General features: G+C 39.5%; 1 protein-coding gene across 4 annotated transcripts in view; it reads right to left on the reverse strand.

The window, feature by feature from the left end:
• Positions 1-15,477, reverse strand: part of SH3RF1 (SH3 domain containing ring finger 1) — a 177,694-nt gene that overhangs the window by 74,058 nt on the left and 88,159 nt on the right.

A 15,477-nucleotide genomic window follows, 5' to 3' on the forward strand; every position in this document is an offset into this window, starting at 1 on the left:
GTGAGTCCCTGTCTCTAAATAAAATTAAAAATAAATTAGCTGGGCATGGTGAGACAAGCCTATAGTCCCAGCTACTCAGGAGGCTAAGGTGGAAGGATCACTTGAGCCCAGGAACTCCAGGTTGCAATGAGCTACGATTGTGTCACTGCAGTCCAGCCTGGGCAACAGAGTGAGACCTCACCTCTAAAAACAAAAACAAAAGCAAAAGTATCACAATGAATAACAAGCCACACTGGCTTTCAAGAGAATGGCAAAATGAGAAAAACAAGAAATCTGAAATTCAGAGGTATGGAGATTAATGCACATAAAGATGTCTACTTTTCCAAAAGGAAGTCACAGAACAGAAATGATTGTACATAATGTACTGTCACTGCTAGAATCTGACCCTATATTAGCACCAGTCAGTCTCTCACTAGATGTCCAGGACACATTCTGAATCCCATAAACAAAAGGAACAGAGAAGTCTGGCATATTCAGTAGAGGGAGATAAAGATGATAAAAGTGTTGGAAAATATTGACAGAAAAGCTGTAGAAACTGAGATGTATTAGTACAGCAGTGTTATTCTAGAATAAGTCTTCAAATACCATGAAAAGGTCTTACACAAAAAGAGTAAGTCTGATTGGAACTCGCTGAAGAAAAAAATACAGGCTTAAACTCATGCATGCATTATTTAAGGTGGATAAAGGAATTTCCTGACAGAGAGGGTTGTTAAATATTGCAATGGATTATGATATCTTTCACTGGAGACTTTGAAAAAATGAACAGTCTCATGTATGGTTCTGCCCAAAGGCAAAGGGACAGACTATGACTGATGATCTCTAGTAATCTATGATTTCTTTGGCAATTAAATCATTTGAGAGAAAAAGTTTATTCTTATGATTTTGTCCTTTGTTTCTTAGGGGTGGAATCTCAATAATAATGATAGTGATGAGGTATGAGAGAGTGAGCAGGGAGGAGACATTTGGAAAGAAAATTAAACGAGAATATGAATTCGCCTACAGAAATCAAATCAAGCGAGCTTCAATACTCCAAAGTCTGTCACGACCTTCTACAATGTCATTAGGAAAAGCAGAAACAAGCTCAGCTGTGGTCAAACCAAGCTGCCTTTTATCTCCTTATTTTTGCTGTCGAGAGTAATACATAATATGTGTGTATTACGGTTACTGTTCTTCAAAGGAGCGTTCTTCTAGTCAATTAAATCTGAAGTTTACATAGTAAGGATTAAATAATTACTTCAGGAAAATATCTTCTTACTTTGAAATAAACTTATTACAAGGATATAAAACCAATCCTGTGAACCCTATAGGGTAGGCTCAAAGTCTTTAAAACATAATTAAGTCTTTTCATTAAAAAAATAACAAGAGACTGGGTGCAGCAGCTCACACCTGTAATCCCAGCACTTTGGGAGGCTGAGGTGGGCGGATCATATGAGGTCAGGAGTTCAAGACCAGCCTGGCTAACATGGCAAAACCCTGTCTCTACTAAAAATAAAAAAGTTAGCCAGGTGTGGTGGTGCATACCTGTAGTCCCAGCTACTTGGGAGGCTGAGGCAGGACAATCACTTGAACCTGGGAGGTGGAGGTTGCAGTGAGCTGAGACTGCACCACTGCACTCCAGCCTGGGCAACACAGCAAGACTCTGTTTCAAAAAATAAATAAAAAATAAAAAATAAAAACTCAGACATCCATGGAAAACTGGTTTTGTTTAAAGGTGAGAGAAGGAAGGAAGATCTTTGGACCACTTAAAAATTTTTTATTTAATCAAAATTTACTGTTATTTTTCACTTTTTCTTTTGAGACAGGTTCTTACTCTGTCAACCAGGCTGGAATGCAGTGGTGCGATCAGGGCTCACTGAAGCCTCAACCTCCTGGGCTCAAGCAATCCTCCTGTCTTAAGCCTCCTGAATAGCTAGGTCCATTGGAGATGAGGCTTTAAAAATACTTTGTAAATATTCTGTGGTACTAAAATGAGTGTTACTAGAAGATCCTAATTGCCTTTACGCTCTAATTTCTCCATTATTCGACTGTGCAAGAAATGCTACTGGAAAAAGTAATATCCATTTGCAATGAACAATTTTATCAATAGATAGATTAATGGGCAGTTTTATTGAGGCTTCCTTTAAAAAAAAAAAAAGTCTTCCAATTCAAATATACTGATCACCAAAAATAAGAAATGAGAGCATCTTAAAGGGAAATGGTTTACTAAGCCAGTCGCAGCAAGCCCAGATCCAAATGTTATTTTGTTCTAAATAATTAAATAGTAGAATATGAATTACAGGTGTTTTCAACCAAAATGAACCATTTATATTAAAATGACACCTTTTTTTCTGTTTCTAGGTGATTAAATATATAGCAAAGAAAATCAAGCAAGAGCCCATGCGTGCACCTGAGACTACTTTTGTTAAGCATTTCGTGTATACTGCATAAGAAGGTAACAGATCATGCTAGCTGTATTCCTACTAATGAAAAATTTAAGATGAGAAAATTAATAATCAGAATACTTTTGGTCATGGCAACAGATTAAATTACTATTTTTAAACATCTTGCCAATATATTAAAACATATGCTTTTTGAAAATTGTTTAACTAAATTTTTTTTAGGTAAAGCAACTAATTTTACATGTTCACCAGGCTGTGAGCTACGTGAGGGCAGGGCTGGAGCTCATTCATCTTCATATCCTGAGGGCGAAACACACAGCAAAAAATCAGCTCATTAGATGACTACTTTTCTGCTACTTCTTCCTTCATTCCATCCTATATAGATCTGCCAGATTCATCTTCCTGAAATACAACTTTTATCATCAGATCACCTGTATGATCTAATCTGTCTGATCTGTCTGAAATACAACTTTTACCATCAGAGCATGTGTCTGATCTGGAAAAGAAGAGCTGAAAAATGACACAAGGGTTCAGAGATACGGAAAACAGCTCTAAAAAGGTCTCTAACATTTATCTAAAGTGAGTGTTACAAAGAAGAAAGTGACAATAAGGAGGAGAACTGTAAAAGAAATACAGTAATTGAAGGAAATTTTCCTGAACTAAAAACACTTGTCTTTAAACTTAATTTTAGGCTAAAGCTGCTTCCTTATATTTAAGTTTGACCTAAAGGTTTCTCCACACATAGTGAAGTATAACCTAACCAGATTTGTAAACAAACTGTAACCTACTCTTGTAGGAATCAGAGTTCTGGCCAATCGCAGGTGGCCAACTGTTCAAACTGGGTTCAAATGAGGCAAACAGCAAGGTGTAAACAATCAGGTTGTTTCTGTACCTCACTTCTGTTTTCCGTGCATCAGAGACGATTTCTGTCCATGAATCCTCTCTGACCACACAGCAGCACCAGAGTTGCTCTGAACCTACTATGGTTGGGGGAACTGAATTGTTCTTTGCTCAATTAAATTATGTTGAGTTTAATTTGTTTCTCTTTTAACACACCCAAGATCTCAGAACAGTCTCATTAAGTGCTAAGCAGATTAATGAGGGGGAAAGAGACCGTATTCAGGCACATCTCATTACAATTCAAAACTCCAAAGATAAGTGAAAAATTCTAAAAGATTTGGGTCAGAGGAGTTTACCTGGTACTGGAATGTAAGTAGAATCTGACTTATTGATAGTAATATAGGAGAAAAGTAGACAGCAGAAAAAAGGCTTTACATTTCTAAGGGAGCATGATTTAGAGGAACTTAGCCAGCTAAACTGTTAAAAATGTGTCTGAACAAAATACTGATTATTTTTGAACACCCCAAATCTCAGAAACTTTATTACCTGTGCCTTTCAAGTGAAAACTATAACAATTATGCAAGGAAGTATCTCCCAGCCTACAATATTCCCCTCACAAAAAACCACAGAAGACTCCTAGAGAGATGAAATGTGATACAAGAAACATGGATGGCTCAATATGATCTAGAAGAGATGAAGAAAATGAAATTTTAAAAAGATCCACTGGATCTAGAGGTGGGGCAGGGTCTGGTGAAAAGGTTACATCTGCTTCTTCTCCATCCACACTGAAGTGAATCATGTTTATATAATCATAATACTGCAAATGCTATTTTTATGGGACTTGGGGAATTAATTACAGCTACAGAATAGAATGTTATAAACTCTGACAATATCAAAATAACAATACACTGAACTAAAACCAAGAGTTAGGCTTAAAGGAAGGTGGGAGGTAGAAGTACTCTAAATTTTACCACTCTGAAATTGATACTGTATGAGCCTAAGAAAGCAAGAGCTGAAAACATATTATCGAAGGCGTGGGTCACCCCACTAGGTAAAAAACCACGACCAGCTCAGTTGCTTGCTGAAGGCAAAGGGAATACAGAATGAGTAGTAGAAGAAGGCAGTTATCAATACCGCCTAAAACCATGTGTCCAGTTACAGAAAGGAGGACTGTACTGTCATGAGTAATTCCTCCTCATTTTAAGAATATGCCTGTACAAGTATACACCTGTACTCAGAAAATATCCTCGTTTTATTTCCTTTCTTTTTCCTTTATCATGTAACATAAGATTTATTGACTTCATATCAGCATTTAAATGCCATTAACTTTATGTAATAGCATTTAGGTTAAGGATTAGGGCATTTTCAGTTGTACAAAATATAGTTGTATTATGTTAGGTGTAATTATGACCTTATTGTTTTTATTTGGAGATTAAGTATGATTTAAGGAGACGTGTATGGGGCTAAGTTGACAACGGGTGAACTATTATGGTTCATATTAGGTGTCAACTTGATTGGATTGAGGGATGCCTAGATGGTTGCTAAGGTATTGTTGGCTGGCGGGGGTGAGGGTGTTGCCAGAGGAGACTGACATTTGAGTTGGTGGGCTGGGAGAGAAAGACCCACCAATTGGCTGCCAGCGCAGCTAGAACAAAGCAAGCGAAGAAGGTGGGATGTAATGGTAACCAGCAGAACTAAAGAACAGAAAACAGTAATAGCACTTACCCCTGGAAAGCAGGACTAGGGTAGGAGAGAAGAGAGAGGGACACTCTTGCTCTCTATTTTAGAATCTTCTGTGAGGTTATGTATTTTCTATCATGAAAAGGTATTACTCTAAAACTAAAATGTGTAAGAAAAATAGTGTGTAAAATTCTAATACACTTGCTATAGAGTATCTTGTTTACTAAATAATTAAGATATACAAAGAGGAGTAATAATAAAAAAGATAACCCATTGTATCCACAAACTGACTTGAGAAATAAAGCATTATAAATGCAATTGAAGCCTTCTGTATTTTTCTTCACCAACCACATAGTAGATCAGCTTTTAAAAGAAAAGAAGCAAATATAGGTGGACCCTTACTATTGTCCCTGCTCATCCACCTAGTCCCACTCCCACTTGCTCCTGACCATTCCTGATTAAGATATTCACTTGCACCAAATAATTGACTCAGGCACCTTAACAAAATATTAATAAGACATTAGTATAACTCCCACCATGCCCCCTTGTTATTCAGACTGTATGTCTTATAATAAATACAAGCTTGCTGTGATAAGTTTCTTCTGGGATTAAAAAAAAAAAAAAGTCGCAAAAGAACACAGTAAGTCCAGTGATTGAGGAAATGAAAAACAAGACATAAATTGTCACTACAATCATGCTCCCTGCTTCTGCAAGACCTTGTGATTCAATTAGTATGATTTCACCTTAAATGTTTGTGTCTGAGGAGCTGGTGATCCTGAGGCGCTGTAGATCCTGAGGTCTGGAGGGTTACACATGTTAGCTCTGGAGAAAACAATAAGAGCCTAAATACCTTCCCTTAATTCAAGAGGGGTTAGCTTACTGAGCTTGTGAAATATGTGGAAACCACTATCTAACCATTTACAAGCTACCTTTTTTTTTAATAAGCTACTTTTAAAGAGGAGGGGTAGCAAGTTGGCTATGTATGAATTCTTAGAACCTTGGTTATGAAAACTTCATTAATCAGAGACAAGATTTTTAAATGTTTAAAAGAATATGGCTATTACCTTCTTTCTCACCAAGTCTTTTAGAAAAATAAGATCACCCTACCCACACACCACCACTGCTAAATACCTGACTTTGAGGATATGGCTAATGCTAGTTCTTCAATTGTAATTTCCTGAGTCATATATATATACATGGTGACTGAATTCATACCTGAAGCAGCCCCATCCTGATAACACAATAAAAACCAGTGTTTTTCTTGAGACAGGGTCTCACTCTGTCACCCAGGCTAGAGTGCAGTGGCACAATCACGGCTCACTGCACCCCGACCTCCGGGCTGAAGCGATCCTCTCTCTTCAGCCCCTCGAAAGCTGTGACTACAGGCACGTACCAGCACACCCGGCTAATTTTTGTATGTTTTGTAGGGGTAGGGTCTCTCTATGTTGCCTAGGCTGCTCTCAAATTCTTAAGACTCAAGCAATCCTTCCACCTCAGCCTCCCAAAGTGCAGGGATTATTGGCATAAGCCATCGTGCCAGGCCAAAACTGGTGCTTGTCAAGCTTTAATAAGGGCACGAATCACCTGGAGTTCCTGTTAAATGCATACATAGTCTGATTCAGTACCTCTGGGTGGGGCAAAAGAGACTGCATTTCTAACAGCCTCAGGTGATACTGATGCTGCCCAGGGAGCCACACTTTGAGCAAAAGGGGAATCCAGTATCAATCTCCTTCCCAATCTCCTTTGGGTGTTTTTCTTTCTCAATTGCTCCATCTTCTTACCTTTGCTCTTTTCTAACTAAATTTACTCCCAAGATGATCTCATCTATTTCCTTCTTTTAAAACCATTTACACAAGCCATTCTCAACCCTGGCTGCATATTAGGATCAACTAGGGAGTCATTTTTTCTTCTTCTTTTAAAGTTTTCTAAAGCCCCACCCCAAACCAATTAAATAAAAATCTCTGGGGCTAGGTCAGAAGCATATGGATTTTTAAAAGCTCCTTAGTGACTCTCATATAAAGCGCTAAGAACTGTGGATCTACACAACAATGTCTCCCAGATCTAACCTCAGCTGTAACCTCTCCCCTGCACACCAAGGGCCTACTTCACATCTCCTGTTTAATGTCTAATAGGCGTCTACAAATCAACGTGTCCAAAACAGACCTCTTGGTTTCCACCTACCCCCACCAAAACCTGATCCTCTACCAGTTTTCCCCAATGTCGGTAAATAGCCCACTGTTCACCTCGTTGCTTGGGCCAAAAGACTGGGCTTCACCGTGATGCCTCCGTTCCCATTCTTTCACATTGCACATCCAGTTAATGCATCAGCAAGTCTGCCAGCTTTGACTTCAGAACAACCCCCAATCAGTCCACTTCTGACAATTTCTACTGCTACCAGCCCAAGCCAGGTCAACACCATCTGTATTGCCACTATTAACACCCTAGCACCTATTATCCACAGTCTTGCCTGTTAACCTCCCAACGGCTTTCCCTCCCAGTTGAAATACAAACTCCTTCCTGTGGCTCCCAAGGCTTTCTATCATCTGGCCCCGGCTAACCTCTCTGGCTCCCTCTCCAATTCTTCTCCCATCCCTACCTCCTACTGCTACACTGGCCTTGTTGCTTCTTGACCACTCCAGGCTCTTCCCTGCCTCAGGATCCTTCTCTTACTTTTCCTTCTGCTTAGAATATTCTTTACAGGCTTATTCCTAATCATCATTCAGGTCTCTGCTCTAATGTCATCTCAGAAAGCTTCCCTGATTATCCCACAATAGCCTCAACCCAACTAGCACCCACCACAACTTCCTCACCCTGAACTTTCTACCCTGCTCATTTTCTTCATGACATTTATCACTGCCTGAAGTTATACTAGGCACCGACCCACCCAAAACCACTAGACCATAAGCTCTTAAAAAACTGTCTTGTTCAACAGAGAATCACAGGCCTACATCCATACTTGGGGCAAGTTGTACGCACTTAATGCATTTTGCACTATTTGTATCATCCCTCTCCCCCCATCCCCCAATTCATAAACTGAAACCCTAACCACTGCGAGAGTATTTGGAGGTGGGACCTTTGGGAGGTGATCAGGTTTGGTTAGTATGAGAGTGGAACCACAGGGGATGAGGTCATGGGGTAGAGGCCCCATGATGGGATTGCTGCCTTTGTAAGAAAAGACACAAGAGAGATTCCTTTCTCTTCCTCTCTGTCCACATGCACACACCAAGGAAAGGCCATGGAGCACACAGTAAGAAGGTGGCAAGCCAGGATGAGAACCTTCACCAATAACAGATTCTGCCAGCTCCTTGAGCTTGGAGTTTCCAGCCTCCAGAACTGTGAGAAATAAATCTCTGTTGTTTATACTCCCCAGTCAGGTATTGTGTCTTAGCAGGCCAAGATCCCTAAGACATTGGTGAAAAGAACAAAAAAGTCAATGAGGAGTAGCCTGGATGGATCTGTCATGTGCCCCCCAAGCTCTGGGACTATCCATCCTTTGGAATATCTAGCATTTTCATCAATAATTTGAATGACGGTACATTAGGGCATATTTAATTTGCCAGTGACACAAACCTGTAAGTCATGCTAGCTACCTTACGCGTTCAACAACAGAAATATGATTTTAGAATATTTTCATGAGTGATCGATTTTAACCGAACAAATATTAATTTTAACTGAACAAAACAAATATTAATATTTACTAAGATGAACATAAATGTTGAGGGTTTTGTTTGTTTTTTTTTGAGACAGAGTCTCACTCTGTCACCCAGGTTGGAGTGCACTGGCCTAATCTCGGCTCACTGCAATCTCAGTTTCCCACGTTCAAGTGATTCTCCTGCCTCAGCCTCCCAAGTAGCTGAGATTACAGAAATGCACCACCATGCCTGGCTAACTTTTCATATTTTTAGTAGAGACAGGGTTTTACATGTTGGCTAGGCTGGTCTCGAACTCCCTGCCTCAGGCAATTCACCTGCCTCAGCCTCCCAAAGTGCTGGGATACAGGCATGAGCCACTGTACCTGGCCAATTTATACAGTTCCTTGATTAAAACCACTTGTGCTGGGCATGGTAGCTAGGATTAAAGGTGCATGTCACCGTGCCTGGTTAATTTCTGTTGTTGTTGTTGTTGTTGTAGAGACAGGATTTTGCTATGTTGCCTGGGCTGGTCTTGAACTCCTGGCCTCCAGTGATCCTTCTACCTTGGCATTCTTTAGGAGGCTGGGATTTTGGTGCTGGGATTACAGATGTGAGCCACCTCCCCCAGCCTATAACTCTTCAAAGCACTGTTGGTTACTTATATTTGATGGATAATAAGCCATCTTTAAGTACAGCACTTATATGTAATTCAATTATTACAAAGCAAACAAGGGATGGTATGGCATCCTATGTCAATCCTGCACACACAGCTGCCTGGTAAACAGAAGAATACCTGTCATTATGGTTTTGCTTATCTTTCTGCCCTTCAATTTCAAATTTTTCAGAAAACATAGATCATTTTTCTAAAGACTTCCTCAGATTGTACACTAGAGAATCTTTATAATCACCCACTTGTACCAAAGGGGACATTTTTCATTCTCTAATTAAATAAGAAGACAAATAAGCAAAGGCCAATACTTGCAAGAACAGAAACAAAGAGCTATTATAAAAGTAAGCACTAAAATTATTCCCAAGCTGATTTTAATGAGCACACAATAAATTTGTAAATGCAATAAAAATATATTAAATACACATGAAAGGACATTTGTAATCAATTCTGTATGTCCATATCACTGAAAGAATTAGTCTAAAAGAACTATGTTAGATGTCAGTTTTACAATTAGGCACATTTCAACTATGTGTTAACTGTCTGATCTACTATTTTAAAATAAACCATTCAAATGTTTTTAAATATCTATAATGCTTTCAAGTTGCTTACATATATGTAAACAAGTTTCCATAAAGTTTAGAGGTTAAAAGATAGAGGAAAGATCTTATATGTAGGTCACAGATACGGTTCCCTGTATATTTGAATGAAAACCTTCCATATGTGTATGTATTATTATATATATATATATATATGCTCACGTTATACATACGCATATATATGCACCTCATATATATGATAGTTAAAGGCCTTGGTTCTCTCAGGCAAGATCCTTGAGAGTAAAAAAGAACTTTTTTTGGCCAGGCACGGTGGCTCATGACTTTGGAAGGCTGAGGTGAGTGGATCGTTTGGGGTGAGGAGTTTGAGACCAGCCTGGCCAACATGGTGAAACCCTGTCTCTACTAAAAATACAAAAATTAGCCAGGCATGGTGGTGGGCACCTGTAACCCCAACTACTCAGGAGGCTGAGGCAGAAGAATCGCTTGAACCCAGGAGGCAGAGTTTGCAGTGAGCCGAGATTGCGCCAGCGCATTCCAGCCTGGGCGACAGAGTGAGACTCTGTCTCAAAAAAGTAAACAAATAAACAACAAAAAAATTTTTTTTAATAAGCAACTATGCTTATTTAAAAAAACAAGCATTGTTATGTTTTGAGGCACAGAATCACAGGGATTTGGGGCTAAAAAACCTTAAGAATTATTTAGCCCAACTTCCTCACATCAGGATGAGGAAGTACATTCAATGCCCAAAAGTCACACAGCTGGTTAGCAGCAAAGCCAAGACTTGGGCCCAAACCTGGGTGACAGGGCTCTGGAACACAGGTACTTTGGTTCTGACATACTGTGGGGGCAAGAGGAGTCTGAAGGTGATAAGAATGCAAATGCACTGTCCCAAAACAGGTTAGATGAGGTATAAACTGGGATCTGAGGCACCAAAATTTATGGGATTTAGGCCTTTCTCTCCTGAATGTAAAACCAGTCCAATCAGGCCTATACTATGTGTGCAATAAATTTGTGTTTCTTTGCTATTCCCTAATGTCTCAGTCTTTTCCCATTCTTAGATGCACAATCCATTAGATCTAGATCAACACAAACTGCTCTCCCCCAAAATGGGTTGTACTCTTGAAAATTACTTTGTAGTATGGAAGAGTTTTAGGTAATATCAAGTTACTTATTTTTCACTGATAGTTTAATACAAATGTAAAACTCCTGCCAAATGCTGGCAGTCCAGTGAAAAATACATTGCATAGTAGACCCTACCCATGTGTGCTAGGCATAATAATGGCCCCCAAAGTAGACCACAGCCCAATCCCTGGACCCCATGAATTTGTTACCTTACATGGCAAAAGGGATTTTACAGATGGAAAGATTATCCTGGCTTATCCAGGTGGGCTTACTGTAATCACAAGGGCCATTAAATCAGGGAACTTTCCCAGATGGGTTGACAGTCAGAGGGTAATGTGACTAAGGAAGAATGGTCAGAGATGCAACTTTGCTGGCTTTGAAGACAAAAGGAGAGGACCACAAGCCAAAGAATATTTCTTCTAGATAAAAGTGTAAATAAGGAAACATTTTGTCCTTAGAGACACCAAAAAGTAACATAGCCTTGCCTACACCTTGATTTTGGCCCAGGGAGACCTGTGTCAGACTTCTGACCTACAAAAGTATAAGTTAATAAAATTACTGTGTAGTTTTAAGGCATTGAATTTGTTGTAATCTGTTACAGCAGCAAGAGAAAACTAATACAACCATATGAACCAATATCCAAAATTCTCATCCTTCGGCCAGTCTGAGGTTCAATATCAGACACATTAACCAATACCAGCAACAGACATAGCCTTGTAACATACCTCTCTGAAGAACTTCCCACTCTCTTCAGGTTATACACAGATAACTTCAGTAGAATGGTGCACAGCTTGAAAACAGAAAAGAAGGCTCCTGAGAGCCCCATACAAAGACAACACTGTGCAAACTTTGAGTAAGTTCAATTTCACTGTTTATTTTAGCTCATTCTTTGAACTACATTTGCTTCCAAGTGAAACAAAATTTACTTTGAATAAATTTTGCAGTGCTCTACTTGAAACAGCTGGTTGGACTTTTCAAAAAGCATCTTGTCAGAATTATGTATTTTTTTTCCTAAGACATATTCCACCCACTAAGTCATACCAGAAGCCTTGGTAATCATGGTGGCTGGTGTGAACGTAAATCCCTTAGATTTCCATTCTGCAACAAGCTTTCTTGGAGGAAGGTGTGAATATATCAAACATCTTACATGTAATGCTAAAGAAACCTGCATAAACTTTGGCCACATCCACTGCATGGGGACGTAAGCAGAAACAAAAGAAAAAACTTGTAGTTCCAGTGCTGAACAGCCAAAGCCAGACCATCTGCATGACAGCAAAGGCTAAAGAAACAAATGCAGCAAAATGCAACCCAGGCTTTAACTGATTCTTTCCTTTCCAATTTCTAATACGGTATGTCCCAACTTGAAAAGGGATTACCCACGAAGAATAAAGAGGTATAGAAAAGAAAAAGAAGAGTTAAACTGAAAACCTGTACAAAAAATGCACCCAAACCAGAGAGTCTGAGGGCTCATGTTCCAAGTCCTGCTTGTATAAATACTGAGCCTCCACCTCATTGAATTGTTGACATTACATAATTAGCCAGTTACAATAATAACACTACAGCTTAACACACTGCCACAACCGGAGGAATTTTAACTACTCTAGTGAATTGCCCCTCACCAGCTACATCTGTGCTGGTCTTCAAAGCAAAAGTGGGGAAAGAAAAGAGATGGCCATTTAGTATGCAGACTAACGCAGAGTAAACAAGGGGAGTCTGGCCTATCCAGCATTTGGGTTCTTGGGGTTCCCCTACCCGCTTGTTTTTTGTTTTTATTTAATTGGTTTGGCCTTTGGTTGTTGCCTACTTAAGTAAATAATATTCAGTAAAAGCACTTCATAGACACTGTGAAATCGTTAAAAAAATTATATTTATATCAGATTACTGTGTACTTAAAACAAACTCTTATTCTTCAACTTCATAAACTTCAATATAAACAACAAAAAAATGTAAACCCACCACTTTTAGACACTTATTCTTTAGCCTTTTTAACTCTAACATAAACAAATAAGAAAATATTGTTAAATATCCTTAGAAATCTTGAGCACCTATTAGCATTCTCAGCACTAGCCGGACGAAGGGTTTGAAGGGTTTCACCTGCCAGCAACCCTTTCTTTTCTCTTTATTCACAAATTCGCTCTAGGGACCAGAGGATGCTGTATTCTCTTCTTAGTAAAATAAATGAAATCTGAAATGCAGCCTAACCCAGACACAGAAAAATCACATACAAAATTCGAATGTTCTTAGACATACTATACAGGAAGCCGTGCTGAAAATAATAGCCTTTCTGTGTAATTTATCCTATTTTTTTCCTCCCTTATTTGGTACCTCAGCTTCTCATTCCTCCCGATCTGATGTCTCATATCCAAAATTCTTTTAGCCAACACTCACTTTGGGAAAGCCCTTTTTTTTTTTTGAGACAGAGTCTCGCTCTGTTGCCCAGGCTAGTGTGCAATGGTTCCATCTCAGCTCACTGCAAGCTCCGCCTTCCAGGTTCAAGCGATTCTCCTGCCTCAGCCTCCTGACTAGCTGGGACTACAGGCTCATGCCACCATACCCGGCTAATTTTTGTATTTTTTGTAGAGACGGGGTTTCACCATGTTGGCCAGGATGGTCTCGATCTCCTGACCTTATGATCCACCCGCCTTGGCCTCCCAAAGTGCTAGGATTACAGGCGTGAGCCACCGCGCCAGCCCTGGGAAAGCCTTTTAAGTCCTCACTGCTGAAGGTTAATAAAATCTTTCAGGTCCCCAAAATCTGAGGCATCATGATGATGATATCTGAGTGTGTAAAAATCCTCCCAACCTCCTTCATCTACTTTATGTGGATAATTAATACATTCATGTCAATTTAACTCCTTATCTTGCCCAATTTTTAAAATCCATTATCTCCTTTACTCCTTTGGAACTCTTCTAAGATTATGATGCCAGAGAAGAGTGGATACTGGCCTGACAAAAATGTTCTGTTATTTATGTGCCCACCACTATGCAAATCCCCTTATCCTGCTTTATTTTTCTTCATAGTCCTTACAGTCCATCACATATCCATCTATCATATGATATTCTATTAGACCCCTCTTGGAGTTGTTATTTGTCTCTCCCACCAAAATGAAGAGAGAAACCATATTTGTTTTATTTACTGCTATATCTTCAGGGCCTGGAGCTATGCCCAGCACATAGTAGGCACTCAATTTTTGTTGCAGAAATAAATGGAGATTTTGTGACTTAAGTGGAAGAATGAAATAGAATATTTGAAATGGGGACTATTCCAGAAAATCCAAATATGCAGTTGCCATACTTAGACCACATATCCTTGATTCAATGCAATCAAATTAATAATTTTAAAGTTATTTGTGTCTTACTCTATAAATGAAAAGATAACACATTACTGCAACTGATTTGCTAAAAATAGCTGACTTTTACATGCAAATCAGGTAAAATACACTCACAAAGGAGGGTGACCCAAAAATCACTGAGCAGTTGCTTGTGTATGATGACAGAGTGTAATACAATCCATGTGTTTCAGCACATATATAATTAATTAAGAATGCCAATATATTCTTTCTTTTCAAAGCATTCTTAATTTCTTAATTGCCTAGAAAATTTAAAACTTCTTATAAATATTATGATGACCGTTTTGAGGGTATAGAAACTAAGGTAACATAAACCAACCTCTACAGACTAAAGTAAAAGAGACATTTTATTAGTCTCTCTCACAGATTAATTTGGGGATTTCAGATCCAACCTTGCTCTAATATGACTTATAAAAGGCTTACAGGAAATATGGCTGGTTTTACTGTTAATGATTCCCCTCTCCTTTCTTCCCTCTCTTCACAGCAGGCTTTATTGCAAGAAAACTTACAGGAGGCAAAGTGTTCAAATGTAAAGAACGATACATTGACTATCCAGATATTAGAATAATTTACTCTGTTTCCTTGAAGAGATTACACCACAAAATAGATACGTTAGTAGGTAAAGAACTGCTTTCTTCTAACCAAAAAAAAAGGAGAAAGGTGGTTTTTAGTAGTTTTAGTTTTGTCAAAACTACTAAAGTTGAAGACTTCCCAAAACTACTAAAGGAAGACTGAAGTGGAAGGACTGCTTGAGGCTAGGGGTTTGAGACCCGGCTGAGCAACATAGCAGGGCAGGGAGTGGAGGGGTGGTGCGGGCATGGTGGTTCATGCCTGTAATCCCAGCAGTTTGGGAGTCCAAGGTGGGAGGATCACCTGAGGTCAGGAGTTCGAGACCAGCCTCACCAACATGGTGAAACTCCATCTCTACTATAAAAATTAGCCAGGCATGGTGGAAGGCACCTGTAATCTCAATTACTAGGGAGGCTGAGGCAGGAAGATCGCTTGAACCCGGGAGGCAGAGGTTGCAATGACCCAAGATTGCATCACTGCCCTCTAGCCTGGGCAACAGAGCAAGACTTCGTCTCGGACAAAGTCTCGCTCTTGTCCCCAGGCTGGAGTGCAATGGCGTGATCCTGGCTCACTGCAACCTCCGCCTCCCGGGTTCAAGCGATTCTCCTGGCTCAGCCTCCCGAGTAGCTGGGATTACAGGCTCCTGCCACCATGCCCGACTAATCTTTGTATTTTTAGT

This window comes from Pongo abelii, chromosome 3 (assembly GCF_028885655.2).
Source record: "Pongo abelii isolate AG06213 chromosome 3, NHGRI_mPonAbe1-v2.0_pri, whole genome shotgun sequence".
In the NCBI taxonomy this organism is placed as follows: domain Eukaryota; kingdom Metazoa; phylum Chordata; class Mammalia; order Primates; family Hominidae; genus Pongo; species Pongo abelii.